At 40.0% G+C, this 21,984-nt stretch overlaps 1 long non-coding RNA gene and 1 pseudogene across 1 annotated transcript in view; both read left to right on the plus strand.

Moving 5' to 3' along the window:
- Positions 1 to 21,984, plus strand: part of LOC112441425 (uncharacterized) — a 198,397-nt gene that overhangs the window by 97,019 nt on the left and 79,394 nt on the right. The gene's annotated exons all lie outside the window — the stretch shown is intronic.
- On the plus strand, positions 13,792 to 20,417 carry LOC129393525 (large ribosomal subunit protein eL8-like; annotated as a pseudogene).

Here is a 21,984-nt window from a genome sequence, read left to right on the forward strand (position 1 = left end):
TTCAGGGAAGAGTTAAGATGTGTGAGCAGCTATCACTGGCTAAGCCCCATTAATGACAGCATAGTAATACATTTTTTAATAGGTAACTCTAACCAAAAGTAGTTGTTTTATGAGAACCTAGGTCTAGCAAAAGAAATAAACTTAAATCTTGCCAGTCTAACAATAAGGGAATAAAATATCCCAGCAGCCAAGTGTGGCAGCTTATGTCTGTAATCTCAGTATCTTGGGAGTCCAACACAGGAGGATTGCTTGAGCCCAGGAGGTCAAGGCTAAAGTGAGCCTTGGTTGTAGCACCATGTTAAAGCCTGGGTGACAGAGTGAGACCCTGTCTCAAAAAAAAAAAAAAAATTTTGTTTATTTATGAATGCCTACTGTGTGCAAGGCAGTGTTCAGAGGAGAAGTTTAAAGAGTTAGATACTAATACTTTAAACAAAAGTTACCTGGTACTCTAATTTTATTGTTTGAGTTTTGAATTGCTATAATGATCAAGGCAAAGAAATATCATAATTATAACATTTGCGTGCTTATAGCTTGTCAAATGAGCAGTTTCCTGCGAAACAATATCTGATTGAATCCTCAAAACAACTCTGTGAGACAATACATGAGAATAGTCTAGGTTGTGCTGCAGTTGGGAGAAAAAGCAAATGTTTAACAAAAAGTTAGCTCTGGCTGCAGGCAACTCTCCAGGCAACTGTCTTCCATGCAACAACGTGATAATCCAGGCAGCTTCAACCTTGTGGTGCTGCCATCTTAAGATGAATCTTTTTCCATGGTTGCCACAGTCGGGAAAGAAAAGAATTTCATATCGACCTTTTACTGCCACATCCTGAAGGTGACACACATAAAATCTACAGTTTTCACTGGCCAGACCAAGTCACATGGCTCCATTCAGTTGTAGGGTCACTGAGGAATACAGTCAATCCACTGAGTGGCCAGAAAGGAAAGAGAAGTAAATATTGATTAACAAAGCAATATGTAGCATAAATAGCTATTATGACTGTTGTTTTTATACAGGTGAAGAAATGTAGGCTTAGAAAAATTAAGTTATTCATCCCAAGGTACATATAAGGTAAGTAGGGGAGCCTCAGTATATGGACCTATCTGACTCCAGAGCCTGTGCCTAACTTCTATCTTCCATTACCTCCCAGCACCGCACTGGAAACCTGGCAGAACCTAGCCACCACTAGGGATATTTAATTCAATTCATATACATTCAGTTCAATTCAAATCAGCATATATTTGCTAAATGCTTTCTCTTTGCCAGGCATTGCAGCTGCATCTGGAGGAGGGTTGAGCTATTTCACCATATAGATCTCCTACGACTTTGAGACTATGATGTAAAGAAATAGGCAACTGTGATGGTTATTTTATTTGACAACTTGGCTGGGCTGTGGTACCCAGATATTTGGTTAAACGTTATTCTGGATGTTTTGGTGAAGGTGTTTTTGGATAAGATTAACATTTTAACCAGTGGATTTTAAGTAAAGCAGATTACTTTCCATAATATGGATGGGCCTCATCAATCGGTTGAAGGCCTTCATAAATCAAAGACTGACCTCCCCAGAGAAAGAAGGAATTCTGCCAGCAGGTTGCCTTTGGACTCAAGCAGAAACTGAGTCCCCACAATCATGTGTGCCAATTCCTTAAAAAAAAATCTATATCTATAATATCTATATGTATACACATTCTGTTGGTTTGGTTTCTCTGGACAACCCTAACTAATATAACAAGCTTAAAAATTAGTTCTATAAAACAGGGCTAAGAAATGATTCTTTATTATACTTTAAGAACAAGATCCTCTGCAATCCCTATTTACTTTTATCTTTGAATGTTAAGTAAAAATAGCAGAATTCTAAAATAACCTACAGAAATAAGTCAAGGTTCATTATATTTTCTGTAATACAAGAAGTTTTACAAAGCTATTCATCATAAAATACATAAATTTTTGCAAGGAACCTTGTGGACTGAAAAAACAGCCAAAACAAATCTGCCACATACAGGCCCCAGAATGTGGTTTTATAATCTGTCCACTTAGGAAACTGTTCCAAATATCTTCACAAATTCAGTATTGTGAGAATGTGTCTAGGTGTTAATTATCATTTTAGAAGGAAGTCAGCTCTCCTACACAGCTAAGAATGCTAACAGTCTCCAATTTTAACTTGTTCTCTTATACAAGATGCTGTTTTGGGAAGTATTTAGTTGCCCCCTGCTGGCCATACAATTGCAGGATTCATTTTTTAAAAAGTTCTCAGTAGATTGCAGATGATAATGATAAACTTCTGAAGAGATGCATTCAACTTTTTCATCAGATGAATTCACAATAGACTTCCAATGCTCAATTGAGATATGTAAGTTAATAAAAAAAAATTGTTTTTCCCCACCACCTGGTATAGGGTGAAATGTTCCAGCAGGAAGACTTTAAGCTAGATCAGTGGGAGAACAGGATGAGATGTAGGAGGAGTGACTGAGGGGCTTCACAGGCTCCCTTTCTTCTTTAACTTTTGTTTTAGGTTGAGGAGTACATGTGCAGGTTTGTTATATAGGTAAACTCATGTCGTGGGGGTTTGTTTTACAGATTATTTCGTTACCCTGGTACTAAGCCTAGTACCCAGAAGTTATTTTTTCTGCTCCTCTCTCTTCTCTCACCCTCCACCCTCAAGTAGTCCCCAGTGTCTGTTTTTCCCGTTTGTGTCCATGAGTTCTCATCATTTAGCTCTCACTTATAAGTGAAAACATGCGGTATTTGGTTTTCTGTTCCTGTGTTAGTTTGGTAAGGCTAATGGCCTCCAGCTCAATCCATGTTCCCACAAAAGACGTGATCTCATTCTTTTTTATGGCTGCATAGTATTCCATGGTGTCTATGTACCACATTTTCTTTATTCAGTCTACCATTGATGGGCATTTAGACTGATTCCATGTCTTTGCTATTGTGAATAGTGCTGCCCAAAATTCCTAAACACAATTTTCTTTCTATAATACTCATGTCATATTTTATGTCTCTTCATATCCTTTTTAAAACCATATGGAAATAATTTACCAAATTGAGAGGAAAAAAACACTGGTTCAAGAAGCTTAAAAACTATATTTTTATCCTGTCTCTGCTACTACCTCTCAGGCTAATCTTGAGCAAGACTCTTTAACTTTTGGCAGTGATAAATATGTTTACAAATTTTGATTTTCATTCCCGAAAGTTTCTTCATGCTGTTTTGTAATTTCTTCTTCCTGCCACTCTTGGGACTTTCCCATCCTCAAGTAACCACTGATCCACTCTCTGTCACTGCAGATTAATTTGCATTTTCTTGATAAGAAAATTATTTTATTTTATTTATTTATTTTTGTTTTGAAACAGAGTTTCGCTCTTTTTGTCCAGGCTGGAGTGCAATGGCGTGATCTCAGCTCACTGCAACCTCTGCCTCCCAGATTCAAGTGACTCTCCTGCCTCAGCCTCCCAAGTAGCTGGGATTACAGGCACGTGCCAACATGCCTGGCTAATTTTGTATTTTTAGTAGAGATGGGGTTTCATCATGTTGGCCAGGCTGGTCTCAAACTCCTGACCTCAGGTGATCTGCTAGCCTCGGCCTCCCAAAGTGCTGTGATTACAGGCATGAGCCACCATGCCTGGCCGAAATAAATAATTTTTAAGCTTACTAGCTAAGACACTTTATAAAATGAGATATGGAAAAAATGTAAATGCTTTATAAATATTTTTAAAAATTGAGTTTCCCTATCTTGAAACCTGAGGTGCAGTGTGATGCAGTGGTTAAAAGCTTAACCTTGGGGCCAGGCATGGTGGCTCACACCTGTAATCCCAGCACTTTGGGAGACTGAGGCAGATGGATCACCTGAGTTCAGGAGTTCGAGACCAGCCTGGCCAACATGGTGAGACCCCATCTCTACTAAAAATTTAAAAATTAGCCAGGCATGGGGGTGCGTGCCTGCAATCTCAACTACTTGGGAGGCTGAGGGAGAATAATTGCTTGAACCTGGGAGACAGAGGTTGCAGTAAGCTTAGATAGCACCACTGAAAAAAAAAAAAAAAAAGCAAAAAGCTTAAACTTTTAAGCCAGCAAATGCGAGCCTAGGTCTTGGGTCTTGGCTCTGTTATTTACTAGCTGTATGATGTTGGGCAAGTTACTCAACACCCTGAGGTTAACAGTTTCCCCATGCTTAGAGAAACAGATAATAATAGCATCTATCCTCGTAAAGATGTTGTGCAATTGCATACAAAACACTTAGCTCAGTGCTGGGCCTGTACATACAAAACCTCAGGGTTGACTACCAATGGTAGTCATCTATCTTTAGACATTTCAAAGAGCATCACCTTAATTCTAAGAAAAGGAAATGAGAAATGAGAACCCTGGCCATGCAGCCAGTGCAATCCTAAGGCAATCATTTTAGAAATGTTTTGTGAGGATTATCATAGTTCACTGTGTCAGACATGGTATCCAGCTGACTCTGACTCAAGCCCTTTTCTTAAGCACCCCATTGGTTTTCTTTCCTCATAACTCTTTCTCCAAGTGTCATGGTATCCCTTTCTTTGTAATTCCATTCCTCCCCCTCAAACATATGACCTGACAGTCATCTCATTTCACCTTTGTGATTTGACATATAACTTGGCCAGAGCAGAGTGATAGTCATCACTTGAGATGGCAGGCATGGTGGAAATAGAGATAATTGAAGAAACAAGGCTTATTTGTGAAAAATGTTCTTTAATAGTTTTATCCCTTGTATTCAAGTACTTCTGTTGCTCTTTTTTGAGCTCTGCCAGGTTTACACTTATTAAAGTTCTCTCCCTACAATGGAAACTACTTGAACCCCACTTGCCAGCCTAGCCCAATTTAGTATCTTGGGCCAATTCTAATTTTATGAAAGAGAGAGTTAAGATGCTGTATCTTGAGATTTGCATACAGAAAGCACCTTTAGCATGCTTTCTTCCATGAACTTTTAGCACTGCCTCATTATAGTCTAGAGAAATATATGGGTGGGGGTAATTAATTTCTGAGAAGGAGAACCTCCTGCCTACCATCCCTCCTAACTTGTAGCATACCATTTATACAAGTTTATTCTCTTCTGCTATCTTAGCCTGGCTTCTTCCCTGAAATCGGAGTCTGAGACAATAACTTCTGTGCGGATAGTTGATTCTGGGAAGAGATCCCAGTGAATAGGAGTGAGGGGCTAGGAAAATTAAGACATGAAAGGAAGGAAAGCTAACTCAAGAATACATTAATCAATCTGAACATTGTTGTAGGTAACTCAGGCTCATTTCTCTGGATCTTTGAATAGCTACCTAGAATTGTCTGCCTTCCCCCAATGTGGCAGACATATCCTAAGGTAACCCCCAGTGATCTCTGCCTTCTGGTATTAATGACCTTCTTTATGCCCCTCACCGTAAGACTGGGTAGAACTTGTGAACTGCTTCCAGCCAGAAGAATAAGGCAAAGGTGATAGGATGTTACTCCCATGATGTAATGTAATACATGCATTACAATATATGACAAATGTGATGGGATATCACCCCCATGATTATGTTATATTATGTAAGAATCTGTCTTGATAGCCGACTCACTCTCTCACTTTCCTGCTGGTCTTGAAGAAGCAAGTTGTCATGTTATGAACTGCCTATCGGAGAGGACCATGTGGCAAAGAACTCAGAGGTGGCTTGCAGAAGCTGAGAGCCAACAGAAACAAAACAAAACAAAATCTTGAAGCTCTCAGTCCTGTGACTGTAAGGAAATGAATTCTCCCAACAACTTGAGAGAGTTTGGAAGAAGATTCTTCTTTCTTCAGGCTTTCGGATGGGAACATGGTCCAACCAACACCTTCACTGTAGCCTGGAGAGACCCCAAAGTAGAAAACCCAACTAAGGTGTATCTGGACTCCTGACCTACAGAAAGAGAGATAGTAAATGTGTGTTATTTTAATGTGTTCAATTTGTGTTAATTTGTTACATCGAATTGGAAAACTAATAGAGATTTTGGTGCCTAGAGGTAGAATGCTACTGTAATAAATATGTAAAAATATGTCTATGGCTTTGAAACTGATCAGTGGACAGAGACTAGAAGAATGCTTGAAAAGTATGATAGACAAAGCCCAAATCACTGCGAACAAACTGTCAGTAGAAATGTGGATATTGAAGACTGCTGCTGAGGACTCAGAAGGAAGTAAGGAACATGCTATAGGAAACTGGAAGAAGGGAGATCCTTGTTATCTACTGGTGTAAAGCTTAGTGAAATTATTTCTTGCAATTACGTTGAAAGCAGAACTTGTAAATGGATGAATTTGGTTATATAGTTAAGGAGATTTCCAAGCAAAGTGTTGAAGGGGACAACTGGTTTCTTCTTGCTACTTACAGGAAAATTCAAGAAAAGAGACAAATTGAGAGAAGAACTATTAAGCAAAAAGGAATCAGGACTTGATAATTTAAAAAATCCTCATCTTCCCCAGATGGCAAAAAATATTAACAGTTGGAGATGGCTTTTGGGCACTGTCAGAAAAGCCTACTCTAGAGAAAATGCACTTGAAGTTACTCTATAATCTTTTTTAAAGCCCCCAAAAGATCAAAGGTCAGAGTACTCAGGGGTATTTCAAGAGACGGCCGTTAGATTTGAAAAGATCTAAGGGTATGCCTCAGATCCTCTCAACCACACTATTGAGCCTCTAGGAAGCTTAAAGGAGATGGAATTATTTTTGAAACAATCTGTAGATGTGGCCTTTGTCTGATAAGAGTGAATGCCACTGAAATACAGAAAGAACCACAACATTCTTGAGAAAATTATTTCTGCAGAAACAGTGCCAACTTGGAATAAGACAGACAGAAAGACTAGAAAATGAAAAGAGGCTGTCAGACCTCCAAAATTTTACTGGCAGAAAGCAGGCTGATAAAACTACTCATCTGCAAACACATGCTACCTTCCATGAAAAAGGAAGAATGACTCAGATGGTGGAACCAAGAACCCAGAAAGCAGAGCCAAGAGCCATGAAGAATCATTCCCAAGCCTAGAAACTTAATTAAGGAACTTCCAATAAATCCAATTGTATTCAAAACTGCTATAGACTAGTGACTCCTTTTTACTACCCATTTCCCCTATTTTTAAACTGGAATGTCTATAGCTATTATCCTGTGTCTGTCCCACCATTGTATGTTGGGTGTGTTGGAGGCAGATAACTCATTTCCTTGGTTTCAGAGGTCCATAGTTAGAGAATAATTGTGTCCAGGAGCTTTACTTAACAGGTTATACGTAGGAGGCTCATCTGCACCTGGACTTGATTCACATGATGAAATTTTAGAATTTGAGCTGATGCAATAATGAATGAAACTCTTGGGAACTGATATGGTTTGTCTCTGTGTCCCCACCCAAATCTCATCTTGAATTGTACTCCCACAATTGCCATGGGTTGTGGGAGGGGCCCTGGTGGGAGATAATTTGAATCATGGGGGAGGTTCCCCCATACTGTTCTCATGGTAGCAAATAAGTCTCACGAGATCTGATGGTTTTATCAGGGGTTTCCACTTCTGCATCTTCTTCATTTTCTCTTGCTGCCGCCATGTAAGAAGTACCTTTCACCTCTCACCATGATTCTGAGGCCTCCCCAGCCATGTAAGTCCAATTAAACCTCTTTTTCTTCCCAGTCTCAGGTATGTCTTTATCAGCAGTGTGAAAACGGACTAATACAGGAACCTTGGAAGGGGAGAAACCATATATTTCATATGGGAGGGCCTGAGGAAAGACTGGCAGACAGAACCTAGGCTGATTCTCCAATGACCCCCACTTTCTGATATCAATGCCCCTGTTAATTACATCCCATGAATATGGGAGGAATCTGTGAAGCATCTAACTTATAGAATATGGCAAAGGTGACAGAATGGCATTCCTATGATAATATTATGTTATCTAAGACTTCATATTGCTAGTAGACTCTTCTGCTGGCCACGAAGAAGCAAACTGCTATGTTGCTGCCTATGGAGTAGACCACATGGCAGGCAACTTGAATGGACTCTAGGAGCTAATGGCATCCTCCAGCTGACAGCCAACCAGCACACTAAAGCTTTCAGTCCTATATCCTCAATGAAATAAATTCATTCGGCAAACCATATGAGCTTGGGAGCAGACGAGCTTCCCAGTGAGAACACAGCCCACCTGATGCATTGACTCTAGCCTGGAGAGACCTGGAAGCAGAAAATCCAAATAAGCTGTGTCTGTACTCTTGACCACAGAAACTGGGATATAATACATGTTATTGTTTTAGGCTGCTAGATTTGGTAACTTGTTATCCAGCAATAGATTACAAGTGCAGTCAAAGATTGTCCCAGAGAGTGTTAACTTCTTTACTCTTCCAGGTTGTACATGCCTAAGCGCAGAGTGGGTTCTCATTGGCATCCATGCCATATCATCAGAGCAGCACAGGTTTTGAAATGATAAATATGTGGTACAGTTGCACAAAACTGGTTGCCATAGCAATAGTTGGTATAAAAGGTAGGCTGAAAGGATGTGAAAAAGATTATTCTAGTTTGTCTCATCCTGGCTACCATTTCAGGGAGTCTGTGTTGCTTGACTGGGTGGGGGCAACGAGATCATCATCTCTGAAGGATCTGAACTCTAATTCTCGCTCTTCAGTGAGTCTTAATTATTACAATTACCCATTTATACTTATCACCAGACATGGAGCACGAAGAAATAACTCAGTGAATCCTATGTGTTCCATGCATCGGACTTCCTGTCTCCATTGGGTAGCAGCAACTCTATTTCATATGGGTAATCAAGGTCAGTTATCACCACCAAGATAGTAAGTGTTTTCATTGATGGTCCACTGACACAAGTGATCTAAAATGATCATGTGATAGTTATAGTTTCCAGTTCAATGGAGACTTCATGTGTGCCCTCATAGAAGTCCCCTTCATACCGAACAAGTGCTTCTAATCCTGAAAAGCCTAAGAATGCACAGATAGGAAGCCCAAATTCTGCAAAGGGGTCAATGGGAGTGTTGGTGAGAGCCATTCCTACAACCACCCTTTGGTTTCTGGACCTGTACATTCTGGCTATTGGAAACACACCACTAGAAATCAGCTATACTTTTTTTTTTTTTTGAGATGGAGTCTCACTCTGTCGCTTAGCCCAGAGTGCAGTGGCGCAATCTCGGCTCACTGCAGCCTACGCCTCCCGGGTTCCAGCGATTCTCCTGCCTCAGCCTCCTGGGTAGCTGGGATTACAAGCACACGCCACCGCACCCAGCTAATTTTTGTATTTTTAGTAGAGACAAGGTTTCACCATGTTGGCCAGGCTGGTCTCAAACTCCTGACCTCAGGTGATCCGCCCGCCTTGGCCTCCCAAAGTGCTAGAATTACAGGCGTGAGCCACTGTGCCCAGCCATCAGCTATACATTTAATGCACCTATCTTATTCTTGAGAACAATACCCTATCCCTTTGAAGTGTTAGTCCTGCGTGGGTTCCTTGGCTAAGTCTTTATTAGATTATTTCATTGTTCCATTAGGATGGCCAATTTCATGTTTATGCCCCATTATTACACCTATTTTATCATAAAATGGGCTCTTTGATATAAAAAAATAGATAGAATTCAATGCCAGTAAATCAGGCATTCAGTAAGTTCTTGTACGGTGGGTGGTGCTGACAAAGGCACCTACAACAGTGAAGAAAAATGCATACCCATAATAGGTATCAATTCTGATAAGTACAATTTGCTATCCCCTCCAGGGTTGAAAGAGTCCAATATAATCAATTTCCCACTGAATGGTTGACTAGCCTTCTTAAGGGATGGTACCATAATGAAGACTTAGCATTTATCTTTGCTGCTAATGGACTGGACAAGCAGCAGTGGCCCAGGAGAGAGGGAGTTCATGCTATTGGATCATTCACAGCCTTTATCCCTGCCACCATGGCCATGTAATTATCATGGGCCCGTTGTGTAAACACAGATATTGCTGAGAAGAGAGACTGAATGATTTCTACTAGACAAGTCCTGTTTACTTGGTTGTTTAGTGCTTTCTCTGCAGTATAGGCTCTCTGATAGGCATTGATGTAGCACACAAATTTCTGCACACTTTGAGCCTACTCCAGTGGTCTACCCATACATTTATTCCTTGGATATTTTTATTTCCCATCTTCCAGTCTTTCTCCTCTAGGCCCGTCTGACTAACCAACCAAGCCAACTGCCGTCATTCAAAGGTCCATGTACATCCTATACATCAGGCCTTTTCTTCCTTTATAGAAAGTAGTTGATCAGGTACACTGCTTACAGATCTGCAGTTGAGAGAATTTCCCTTCAGGAATACCCTTAAGTAGGGTGGTTGTGTAGCAGCAGTCCATTTGGAGTTAGCACCAACATAGCACCAACAGATTGAGATGACCTTTCTGTGATTAAGATTCCATGCGCTATTTTGCAACATCATGCATTTAGTCATTTGGAAAATAGTGCTTCATTGAGTTATGCATATCTTCCAAGTGCTGACAGATTTCATGTTGAAATACCCCAAAAAAATCACATGTATTATTGTCACCACTGATCTCATCAGAAAATTTTTGAGGAATCAAGAAGCTGCCAAATTCATAGAGGTAGATATGAGTTTTAAAAAATTCTAAATTTTGTTTGAAAGCTCAAATGTTATCATTGGCAACAAATGCTGTGAGTTGTTTTCCTTGAAGTGATGGGCTCACTTATTTTTGAGAAAAGTTCTGACACATACCTAAGTCTGAATAACTATAGTTTATCTGTCTGTCATTCTTTCAAGTTAAGATAATTTTCCATGTAAAATAGTGGCTTAACTCACGACTCAAGCACAAAAATCATTTTCTTTGAGATAACCTTAGAACTTTGGTGTGCAACAGGAATACAGTATGCATTTTGTCTCACAGAATTTTAAAACATACATAATCAAAGGTTGAGATTTAATAAAATTAATCATGCTATTTTATCAAGAATAATATTAAATGAAACTGTCTTGTTTTTCTGGGATGTAGCAGTAAATAATTCAATGTCTACTAGTACACTTTTGGTACCACTGCCTTAATTTCTGTTAAAGCACCAACAATTTTACCCACCATTGCCTTTGTTTCATAGTGCAAATGTCAACTCACTGAGAAAGCCAAGTAATGTCTTGGTATTATTGTAAAAATAGTTTTGATCTTGTATATACTTGAAAGGATCTTGGAAATTCCCTGGGGTCTGCAGACCACATTTTATGAACCATGGTCAAGAGAAAAATCTGAGTCCTATGTGGTAGCAATCCACTTTTCACACAATTTGCCCCTCTGAGAAGAGTCTGTGCTGTTTTCACCAATCCTGGCTTTGACGCCTCTCTCATTGGCCTTTTCTGCTTGCTGATATCATGACCATCATATTCCATTCCGGTTCTAGTTCCGTTTCCCATGTCTAACCATTTATTCTTTTCATCAAAGTAAAGATTCTTTGCCTCTTTTTGTATCTACTTGATCAAATCTCACACAAATCTTTTAATGATTCTATTTTAATTCTTGATCTTTTGTTACCAAACAGGCCCTTCAGGATAGAACTTAATTTCATTCATTATTCTTTTATTCATACATTATTTATTTATTTAAAAAAAAAACATTTTCTGCATACCTACTATGTCATTTCCCAGAGAGACAGCATTTGCTTTTGGCCTTAAAGGGTGACATTATTTGGACAGGTTAAATGAGTTTAAGTTTTTCAAAATATAATAAATAATACCAGATTTATGGAGGTAAAAACAACAACAATAATAGGGAGATTGCTTAGGGAAGCTCAAGGAGAATGCACACAGTGAGTAATTAAAGACAAAGCCAGAAAGGCATTGCAGCGTCATCTCATAAAGTATGTTGAATGCTTGAAGTTTATTTTGGTAAGCAATAGGGAGCTACTGGAGATATTTGAGCAGAAGCAGAAGTAATGGTGTGAAACAGGCTCAATATCAGAGTTTGCTTAAGATTTATATGGAGGAAGAATTTGGTGGGAAAAAATAAACTTGAAGCAAGAAAACCAGGTTGGAGGCCTGAACTAGGTGGGTAGGCACAGAAATGGAGATGGATGGAGTTAGATTTTGAGTGCAAGTAAGATCAGTAGGCAGTGGTGAAGAAGTTTTTGTCAAAAATAATTACAGTTTCAAGCATGAATTACTAGGAGAATGGTGAACTATTAATAGAAATCAGATAATCAGAAAAAGGAACAGTTGGTGTGAGGCAAGATGATGAGTTCAGTTCTCTACCTGTTAGGCATATAAGTGGCTATACTCAGCGGGGGCCTATTTGTAAATTTTATACCATTTACAAGAACTGGAACCTAACAGATATTAGAAGATTGTGGTTATAGTTACACTGGCTTGATATGTCTCTTTGCAATATAAATATATTAAAGTGCAGTTGTTATTTTAATTTCCTGTGGAGTTTTTCTCTGGACAAATGTAGCAGGGATATATGCTCTTCTGTGGTTCATACGTCACAAAGATTGCTCTTATAAAATGATATATACTTATTGAGTGAGTGTGTATGTCAGTTATTATGCTAAATTTTACGTATTTTACATCAACTAATCCTTACATCAGCTCTTTGGTATTAGTATGTGGATTTTTATAAGAGAAATCAAGATGCAAAGAGGTTAAGTAGCTTTCCCAGGGTCAAACCGGAAGCAATGTAATGACATTTGAACCCAGGTTCTGAATGGCCCTTCTCTTTTGACTCTATACTGATAAAGTACCTATTTGCCTCCTTCCCTTTTCCTTTTCATAGAATGAAAGGATATGGTGCCTGTTATCACAGACTACTGGTCTTTACTCTATGATTGTATCCAGGGATTCATTTAGTGCCTGCTTAGGAGATCTGTCTTAGGAAGGGCTTGTGATCACTGGCTCTTCTTGGGGCAACGACTTTCCTGAGAGAGGTGTTATGTAATAAAATTATTTAACTGAAAAGTCACCCCTTAAAAAGAGCAAATAAAACAGTTTTGAATTATAACTATACTAAAGTCATTAAAAAATAACAAAAAGCTACATAAGGTCCTTTGAAACCACTTTAAATTTAGACAAACAGCAGAGAATGCCCTTAATAGCAAGTCTGAAGATCAAAGTGTGGAACTCTTCCTAAAGGAAACACAGAGGATGAAGAGTCTGGAGATTAATGTTGCAGTTGGCTGATGCTCCAACACAGTGCAGTGAGCAGGGATTCACCAAGAGGAAAGATATATCTGTGCTACAGGCTTTACATTGCACTGCCTGGCACTTGGTGAATTCTTAATATATATAAGTTCCTGTCTTTCTCCCCTTTTGTATTTTACAAAATGTTTTTCCACATCTCATTGTATTTACTCTATATAGTAAAAAGAAAACCCTGATGAATAAACTGTTATCATTCCCATTACAGAGGTACATAAGCCTTTACTTGTTGAAGCTGAGAATGGCTGGATAATTCTGCAGCGCAATCTCTCCAACCTGAGTGTTCCGGTTTTGCACTCTCCCTGTAGGACTTTGTCGTCTGTTCCCTGACCATTGGGCTGTTAACAAAGAGTGAAGGTTTTTCCGGTAGGAGAGGTCTTTCTGGTTGGAGTCCGAACTGAACATAGATCCCGCATAAGTAAAGGCCCATGACACTTTTTGTGTAACACAATTAAACTTCCTTCATGCAGTAGCTGAGGGCATTACTGTTAATCCCTTGATGCCTAGGGTTGTGTGGGTGACATCTTTTATAGCAAAGAAATACTAGTTGTTTTACTTCACAGAATTATCAGACAAAGCCTCATGGAAAGTCTCAGACATGAGATAGAGCTTTAAGGACTGGTAGGATTTATATAAACCAGAGAAGCTCTGAAGGTTCGTCAGACATGAAGAAAAGCAAAAGTGTGATGTGATCATGTTCCACAAAGGAGACCTATCTGCCAACAGCATGAAGGGAAATGAAGAGGAGATAAGATTAACTAGATCTTCAAAGTTCAAATGATGGAAGATGTTGACCATGAAAATTTTAAATTTTGGCTATAATCCAGCAATCTCCAACGTTTTTGGCACCAGGGACTAGTTTTGTGGAAGACAATTTTTCCATGGACTGGGGTTGAGGGGATGGTTTTGGGATGATTCAAGCACATTACATTTATTGTGCACTTTATTTCTATTATTATTACATTGTAATATTTAATGAAATAATTATGCAACTCACCATCATGCAGAATCACTGGGAGCCCTGAGCTTGCTTTCCTGCAACTAGATGGTCTGATCTGGGGGTGATGGGAGACAATGACAGATCATCAGGCACTAGATTCTTATAAGGAATGTACATCCTAGATTCCTCACATGCACAGTTCACAATAGGGTTCCTGCTCCTGCGAGAATCTAATGCCACCACTGATCTGACAGGAGGTGGAACTCAGGTGATAATGCGAGTTGTTGGGGGCAGCTATCGATACAGATGAAGCTTCTCTCACTCACCCACTGCTCACTTCCTGCTATGCAGCCCAGTTGCCAACAGGCCATAGACCTGTACCAGCCTGGGGGTTGGGGACCTCTGCTGTAACCTTTTGTTTTGTTTTGTTTTGTTTTGTTTTTTGAGGTGCAGTTTTGCTCTTGTTGCCCAGGCTGGAGTGCAATGGTGCGATCTCGGCTAACCACAACCTCCGCCTCCTGGGTTCAAGCAATTCTCCTGCCTCAGCCTCCCTAGTAGCTGGGATTGCAGGCGTGCACCACCACGCCCAGCTAATTTTTTTTTATTTTTAGTAGAGACACGGTTTCTCCATGTTGGTCAGGCTGGTCTCAAACTCCCAACCTCAGGTGATACGCCCACCTCAGCCTCCCGAAGTGCTGGGATTACAGGCATAAGCCACCACGCCCGGCCTGCTGTAACCTATTTAAGAAACATTTGGTCCCCTCCCACCACCCAAGATGCCGAAAGGAAAGAAGACCAAGGGGAAGAAGGTGGCCCCAACCCCTGCTGTTGTGAAGAAGCAGGATGCCAAGAAAGTGGTGAATTCCCTGTTTGAGAAATGGCCTAAGAATTTTGGCACTGGAGAGGACATCCAGCCCCAAAAGGTACCTCATCTGCTTTGTCAAATGCCCCCACTATATCAGGTTGCAGCAGCAAGGAGCTATCCTCTATAAGCAGCTGAAAGTGCCTCCTACAATTAACTAGTTCACCCAGGCCTTGGATCGCCACATAGCTACTCGGCTGCTTAAGCGGGCCCACAAGTACAGACCAGAAACAAAGCAAGAGAAGCAGAGACTGTTGGCCCAGGCTGAGAAGAAAGCTGCCAGCAAAGGGGATGTCCCCCACTAAGAGATCACCTGTCCTTCGAGCAGGAGTTAACGCCATCACCACCTTGGTGGAGTGCAAGATGGCTCAGCTGGTGGTGATGGCACACCACGTGGATCCCATTGAGCTGGTTGTCTTCCTGCCTGTCCTATGTCATAAAATGGGGTTCCCCCACTGCATTATCAAGGGGAAGGCAAGACTGGGATGTTTAGTCCACAGGAAGACCTCCACCACTGTCGCCTTCACAGAGGTTAACTCAGAAGACAAAGGAGCTTTGGCTAAGCTGGTGGAAGCTATCAGGACCAATTCCAGCGACAGATATGATGAGATCCATTGTCACTGGGGAGGCAATGTCCTGGGTCCCAAATCTGTGGCTCACATTGCCAAGCTGGAAAAGGCAAAGGTGAATGAACTTGCCATTAAACTGGGTTAAGTGTGCACTGTTGAGCTTTCTGTACATAAAAATAATAAAAATAATACAAATTCTCCTTCAAAAAAAAAACAAAGAAACATTTGGTTCTTAAGAGGTGGAGAAATTATTTACAAGTAAAGCCACATTACCTTTCCCAAGACATGTTCTTGCATCTTTACTTCAGGCTCCTTTAATCTGCAAAAGGAGAAGTGAGGGAAGCACAATGACTGAGTAACACTAAACCACAGGCCTCAAATTTTCTAAAAGAGCGTAGCAAGCAGAGCCCCTAAAACAGTACAGGTGAATTTTTCTTCCCTCCAACAGTGTCTGACAAGAACCCTAGAAACAGGAAAATTTTCTTACTATATTGAATTCAAACCCTAACAAAATGAGAAGACTATATGCATTAGTCTGCTTAGGCTGCCATAAAAAAAAATACCATTGACTGTGTGGCTTAAATAACAGAAGTTTATTTTCTCACAGTCTGGAGGCTGGAAGTCTGAGATTAGTGTGCCTGCATGATCAGTTTCCAGTGGGAGTTCTCCCCTTGGGTTGAAGAAGGCTGCCTTCTTCCTTGTATATTCGCTCACATGACCTGTTCTTTGTTCAAATATGGAGAGAGAGGGAGTAAGCTCTCTGGTATCTCTTGTTATAAAGGCACTAATTCATCATGAGGGTCTACCATGTAATCCTAATGTCCTCCTTAAGGCCCCATTTCCAAATAACATCACATTCGGTGTTAGGACTTCAACAAATGAATTTTGGGGGAAACACAGATGTTCAGTCTATAACACCATATAGCATGAAGTGATTGAATAGTGCCTCCTAATCTCTGTCATAATCACCAATAAAAAACATGATGAGGCTGGGCATGGTGGCTCATGACTATAATCCCAGTGCTTTGGGAGGCCAAGGCAAGAGGATCACTTGAGCCTAGGAGTTCAAGACCAGCCTGAGGAACATAGCAAGACCTTTTATCTATAAAAATTAAAATAATTAGCAGGGCATGGTGGTACTTACTGGTAGTCCCAGCTACTCGGGAGGCTGAGGTGGGAGGTTTGCTTGGACCTGGGAGATGGAGGTTCCATTGATCCCTGATTGTACCTCTGCACTCTAGCCCGGGAAACAGAGTGAGATCCTGTCTCAAAAAAAAAAAAAAAAAATTAACAAATATCTTTTGAGATTTTATGCTAGGTGTAGGAGATACAAGAATGGCTATCTCAAGGAAGTGAAAGTTCTATCTGCCTGACTGTGAAGGCATTCCATTAGTAAAACTTTTCCATTTTTCACCCTTAATGTCTAATAATGCTGTCTCCTTTGCCTTCTAATATAATCTCACCTGAATCCCCCTTCTGTTAGCATCCCCATTTACCTCTCATTCCACTTGCACCAATTATAGAATACTATCATCTCTTACCATTGAAGGCTATCAAAGGAACCTGTGGGTTTTTCCACTGAAAGGAATTTCTCTGCCATATGGTATCTCAGCTGACATGAAACAGGCCCATTCATTTCTGCTTCAGAAAGCAGACAGCTGCATTTTCTTTGACCTGAGCCTTTATGAAATCACTTGTGAAAACTAATCCACTCCCTTAATAACCCATTAATCCATTAATCTATTAATTTGTGAATGAATTAATTCATTAATGAGGTCAGAGCCCTCATGACCCAATCACCTCCCAAAGGTCCCACCTCCTAATACTGTTGCACTGGGGACCAAGTTTCCAACACATGAACTTTGGGGAAACACATTCAAACCATAGAATACCCATAAGGCTTAAAAATCCTGTTTTAGAATATGGCATGGTAGAGAACTGAATATAAAGACCCTGATCCAATAGCTTTTGGTCTAAGACTTGTCTTTAAGTGTTAATAAGAGATTTGTGTTTAAAAAAACGAATTCAGTCTGGGCGCAGTGGCTCATGCCTGTAATCCCAGCACTTTGGGAGGCCGAGGTGGGCAGATCACCTGAGGTTGGGAATTCGAGACCAGCCTGACCAACATGGAGAAACCCCATCTCTACTAAAAATACAAAAAATTAGTAGGTGTGGTGGTACATGCCCGTAATCCCAGCTACTCGGGAGGCTGAGGCAGGAGAATTGTTTGAACCCGGGGGGCGGAGATTGTGGTGAGCTGAGATCAGGCCATTGCACTCCAGCCTGGGCAACAAGAGTGAAACTGTGTCTCCAAAAAAAAAAAAAAAAAAAAAAAAAAAGAACAAAAACAAAAAACACATGAATTCAGCCGGGCACAGGTGGCTCATGCTTATAACCCTAGCACTTTGGAAGGCCAAGGCAGGCGGATTGCTTGAGTCCAGGAGTTCAAGTCCAGCCTGGGCAACATGGCAAAACCTTGTCTCTATAAAAAATACAAAAATTAGCCAGGCATGGTGGTGCACATCTGTAATCCCAGCTACCTGTGGAGCTGAGGTAGGAGGATTGCTTGAACCTGGGATGTCGAGGCTGCAATGAGTCAAGATCACACCACTGCGCTCCAGTGTGGGTGAAAAGTGAGACCCTATCTCAAAAAAAATTTAATTAAAAAATTTTAAAAATTAAAAAATGAATTCCCTCACATTTATAGCTTAGGTCCCTTGAAAACAATGTAACTAGTTGTAAGGTTGAGCTGATCACACTGTCCTTAAAAAACATCAGAGGGACTATTTCTGAGTAACCAGACAAATGTGATAAGAACTTAAACTTCTTGAGTCTGCCCCTCTACAAATAGACCAGGTAGGTCTTAAAGCACATATTCCTTCATTGATGTTTATATAGAGCTTTTAGATTCCTGGTGCCAACTTTAGAGCTATATAGTCATTTATAATACCTATAAGCTGAGAGTTATCTTTACCAGAAATCTAAATGCCAGGTTTGGTAATGGTTCCACTATAACCCAAATAATTTGAGATACCTTACTTTTATGTAATGGTTTTAATAATAAATAACATATACATTCAACCTGGACTCCTCCAACTAAAAAGGAAGATGTAAAACTCAAATAGCATTTCCTAAAAGGTTCCATTTTCCCCAAGTTTGGAAATGAGTACTTAAACAAAATAAATTGGGCTTTTTAGTAAGTATTCCATGAAAACTTTTCTTTTTTAATTGGAGGAATCAAGAGAGAAAAGAGATATAGGTATATATTCTGGTGAACAAAAAAGCACTTATTTGAAGTGTTTGTTGATTTCTGTAGTGTAAACACTCCCACCATAGCCGATTTCGAGCTACCGACCTGACATCATTGAATGTAGAGTTGGAAAGAGATGCATACATTTGGCTCTCATGGGCCTGTGAAAGCTGGTTCCAGCACTCACTCACTGTTACCGGGGAAAAAAAGAAATATGAACTTATTAGCTGTTAAAGATCCATAAGACTACATCTTTCCTGGATGTAGTTTTTGGATAATCCAGTATTTGGAATTAAATTTATTTTTTAAAATTATGTTTACATACTTAATAAAACTAAAGATTCCTTTGATAAAGTTTATTTTATTTTATTTTATTATTTTAAGAGAAAAGATCTTGCTCTGTTGTCAAGGTTGGAGTGCAGTGATGCAATCATAGTTCACTGCAACCCCAAACTTCTGGACTAAAGCAATCCTCCTACCTCAGCCTCCCAAGTAGCTAGGACTACAGGTGCATTTTGTTATTTTTGTTAGATAATTTTTTTTGTTTAACTAAATAACAAAATTAATCTAATTCTGTTATTTTTTGTAGAGACAGGGTTTCATTATGTTGCCCAGGCTGGTCTTGAATTCCTGGCCTCAAGCTATCCTCCTGCATCACCCTGATACATCTTTTAAATGTTGCACAACTTTGATGTGATTTAGGTGTAAACATGGCAACAAGTTTTCCCCAGTAAGAAATATAGATAAGGATATAAATGTTTGTTAGTAAGACAATGATACAAAAAAGACTGTGTTTCTCATCTTGGCAGTTTCTGTGCCTTCATTGTTTTCATGCCATCGAATGAGATAGACTTATAGTATTCTCCATGACCGTCAGCAAGATGGCAGACATTTCACAGTAACCTTACAAATAAGCAATATCCTCTTCATTTCTGCAAAGCTGAACAATAATATTTGAAGATGCTAAAATAAATAAAAAGTATATTTGATTAAACAACAAAAAATGCAGGAGCACATTTGCAATTTGGATTGAACTTTTTTTTTTCACCTCCAGCCCATATCTCTCTTTGGGGTTCCAACTAGTCTTTCCTGATAGTTTCATTCATGGAGACATCTGAATTTGAACATGGCTAAAACTAAACTTTTAATCTTTTCCTCCCCTTCAATTGCACTTCTCTTTCTGCCTTTCCTTCCAGCTGCTCACCCCAAAACTTGGGAATCATTCTTGATAATTTCATTTTTCTTACTTTCCATATCTAATCAATCATCAGTCCTCCTAATTCTTATCTATCATTTCTCCTGGGGTGACTGCCATAGCCTCCTAACTTGTCTCCCTTCTATGTTCCACACAACAGATACCGCATTGTTTTAAAAATGTAACTTAAAACATCTTATTTTGTGTAAATCCTTCAATGGCTTCCCTTCTATTTAGGATAAAATCTAGCATCTTTATTTTATTTTTCCATTTTGGGTTTCTTTTTTCTCTTTTAGCAGAATTGTGGCAAGAACTTCAAAAACCTTAATCTTTAAAATAGCCCTGCATAATCTGACCTCTTGCTATCTGGGCAACCTCATCACCAGCCACTCTTGCCTTTGTTTGCTCACCCTAGCCTCACGGAATTATATCAATTCCTCAAAAATAGTCAGTGTCTAGCATAAGGCCTTGCTTAAATTCAAGCCCCTCCCACTACTGACTGCCCTCAAAATCAATTGTAAAATGAAATCACATATGAAATACTAACATTAGAAAACTTCTAACATCTTAAAGAAACCTTTTTTAAAGTATTAATTGACTTTTTTCTTGAAAGTAATTGGCTTACTTACTGTAGCAAGGCTTGAGGGTGAAATAGCAAATGTGAACAGATAGAAGGCAAAACAATAAACTACAGTATCCCACTGGATACAGCTAAATGGCTTTGTACTATAATGCAGATGTGTTCAACAGAATATAAGTCATTTTTTTAGTGTCCTCAGGGCAATAATATATGTATGCCATCTACCACAAGAAAATTATCACCTACTTCAGAAATGTTAAAGGCAGATATTATTATTATTATTATTATTGAGACAGAGTCTCACTATGTCACCCAGGCCAGAGTGCAGTGGCATGATTTCAGCTCACTGCAACATCCACCTCCCGGGTTCAAGTGATTCTCCTGACTCAGCCTCCCGAGTAGCTGGGATTACAGGCGTGCACCGCCAAGCCTGGCCAATTTTTTCTATTTTTAGTGGAGATGAGGTTTCACTGTATTGGCCAGGCTGGTCTCAAACTCTTGGACTCAAGTGATCCACCCACCTCAGCCCCGCAAAGTACTGGGATTACAGGCATGAGACACCGCACCTGGCCTTATTTGGAAGGATATGAAAGTTGTTTGGGAGAAATATTTGAAGGGAACTTTGAGATGATGGTTAGGTCTTAAGACAATTAAGTGCTTGTAACTAGAAAATGTTGAGATAAACCTGCCTCACCCTCTCAGGAGAATCCTTCAGTGTTCTGGTATCTATAGCTATATAACAAACCACCTAAACTTAGTAGCAGAGAACAACCGTCTATTTGTTATTATTTTCTCTCGTGGATCTAGGGGCCGACTGTCCTTGTGTGGTTGCAGTCAGATTATGGCTGGGGCGGGAGTCACCTTACAGGTATTTTCATCCGCATATGTGTGGGTGGATGCATGCTGTTGGCTGTGACCTCAGCTAAGGCTTTTGGCTGGAACAGGTACACATGGCCTTTGTATGTGGCTTGGGATTCCTCACAATAACTGATCTATGTGGGAGAATAAAGGTCTAGCCATCATGACCCACGTTGAGACATTTCTGAAGGGCCATTCCAGCTCTAGAGCTCTCTGTGGAGTCAGCCAAATCTGTCCTTGGGACTGGATCACAGCTTGACTTCTCCCGCTGCACAATCCTGCTTCCTTCCCTTCCCTTCCCTAGGTGCTGATACCAAGGGACTCCTCAATGAGCGTCATGCATGCTAAGTTAGTCTTAGAGTCTGCTCTTGGGGAATCTAGCCCACAACAAAATGGGAACTGTAAATTCAGTAGGAAAGGCTAGCTATGGAGACCAAAATAAGCTGGAATCACATGAGGCCAGTCAGTGTTGGTGCCAGAATTCCTACTTGGGGCATTGGGAGCAGCATTCTCCTGTGTATATGTTTGAGGATGGGAGGTGGGGGTGGAATTCACCTTGGGGATTTATTTT

Source organism: Pan paniscus, chromosome 10 (assembly GCF_029289425.2).
Source record: "Pan paniscus chromosome 10, NHGRI_mPanPan1-v2.0_pri, whole genome shotgun sequence".
Classification (NCBI taxonomy): domain Eukaryota; kingdom Metazoa; phylum Chordata; class Mammalia; order Primates; family Hominidae; genus Pan; species Pan paniscus.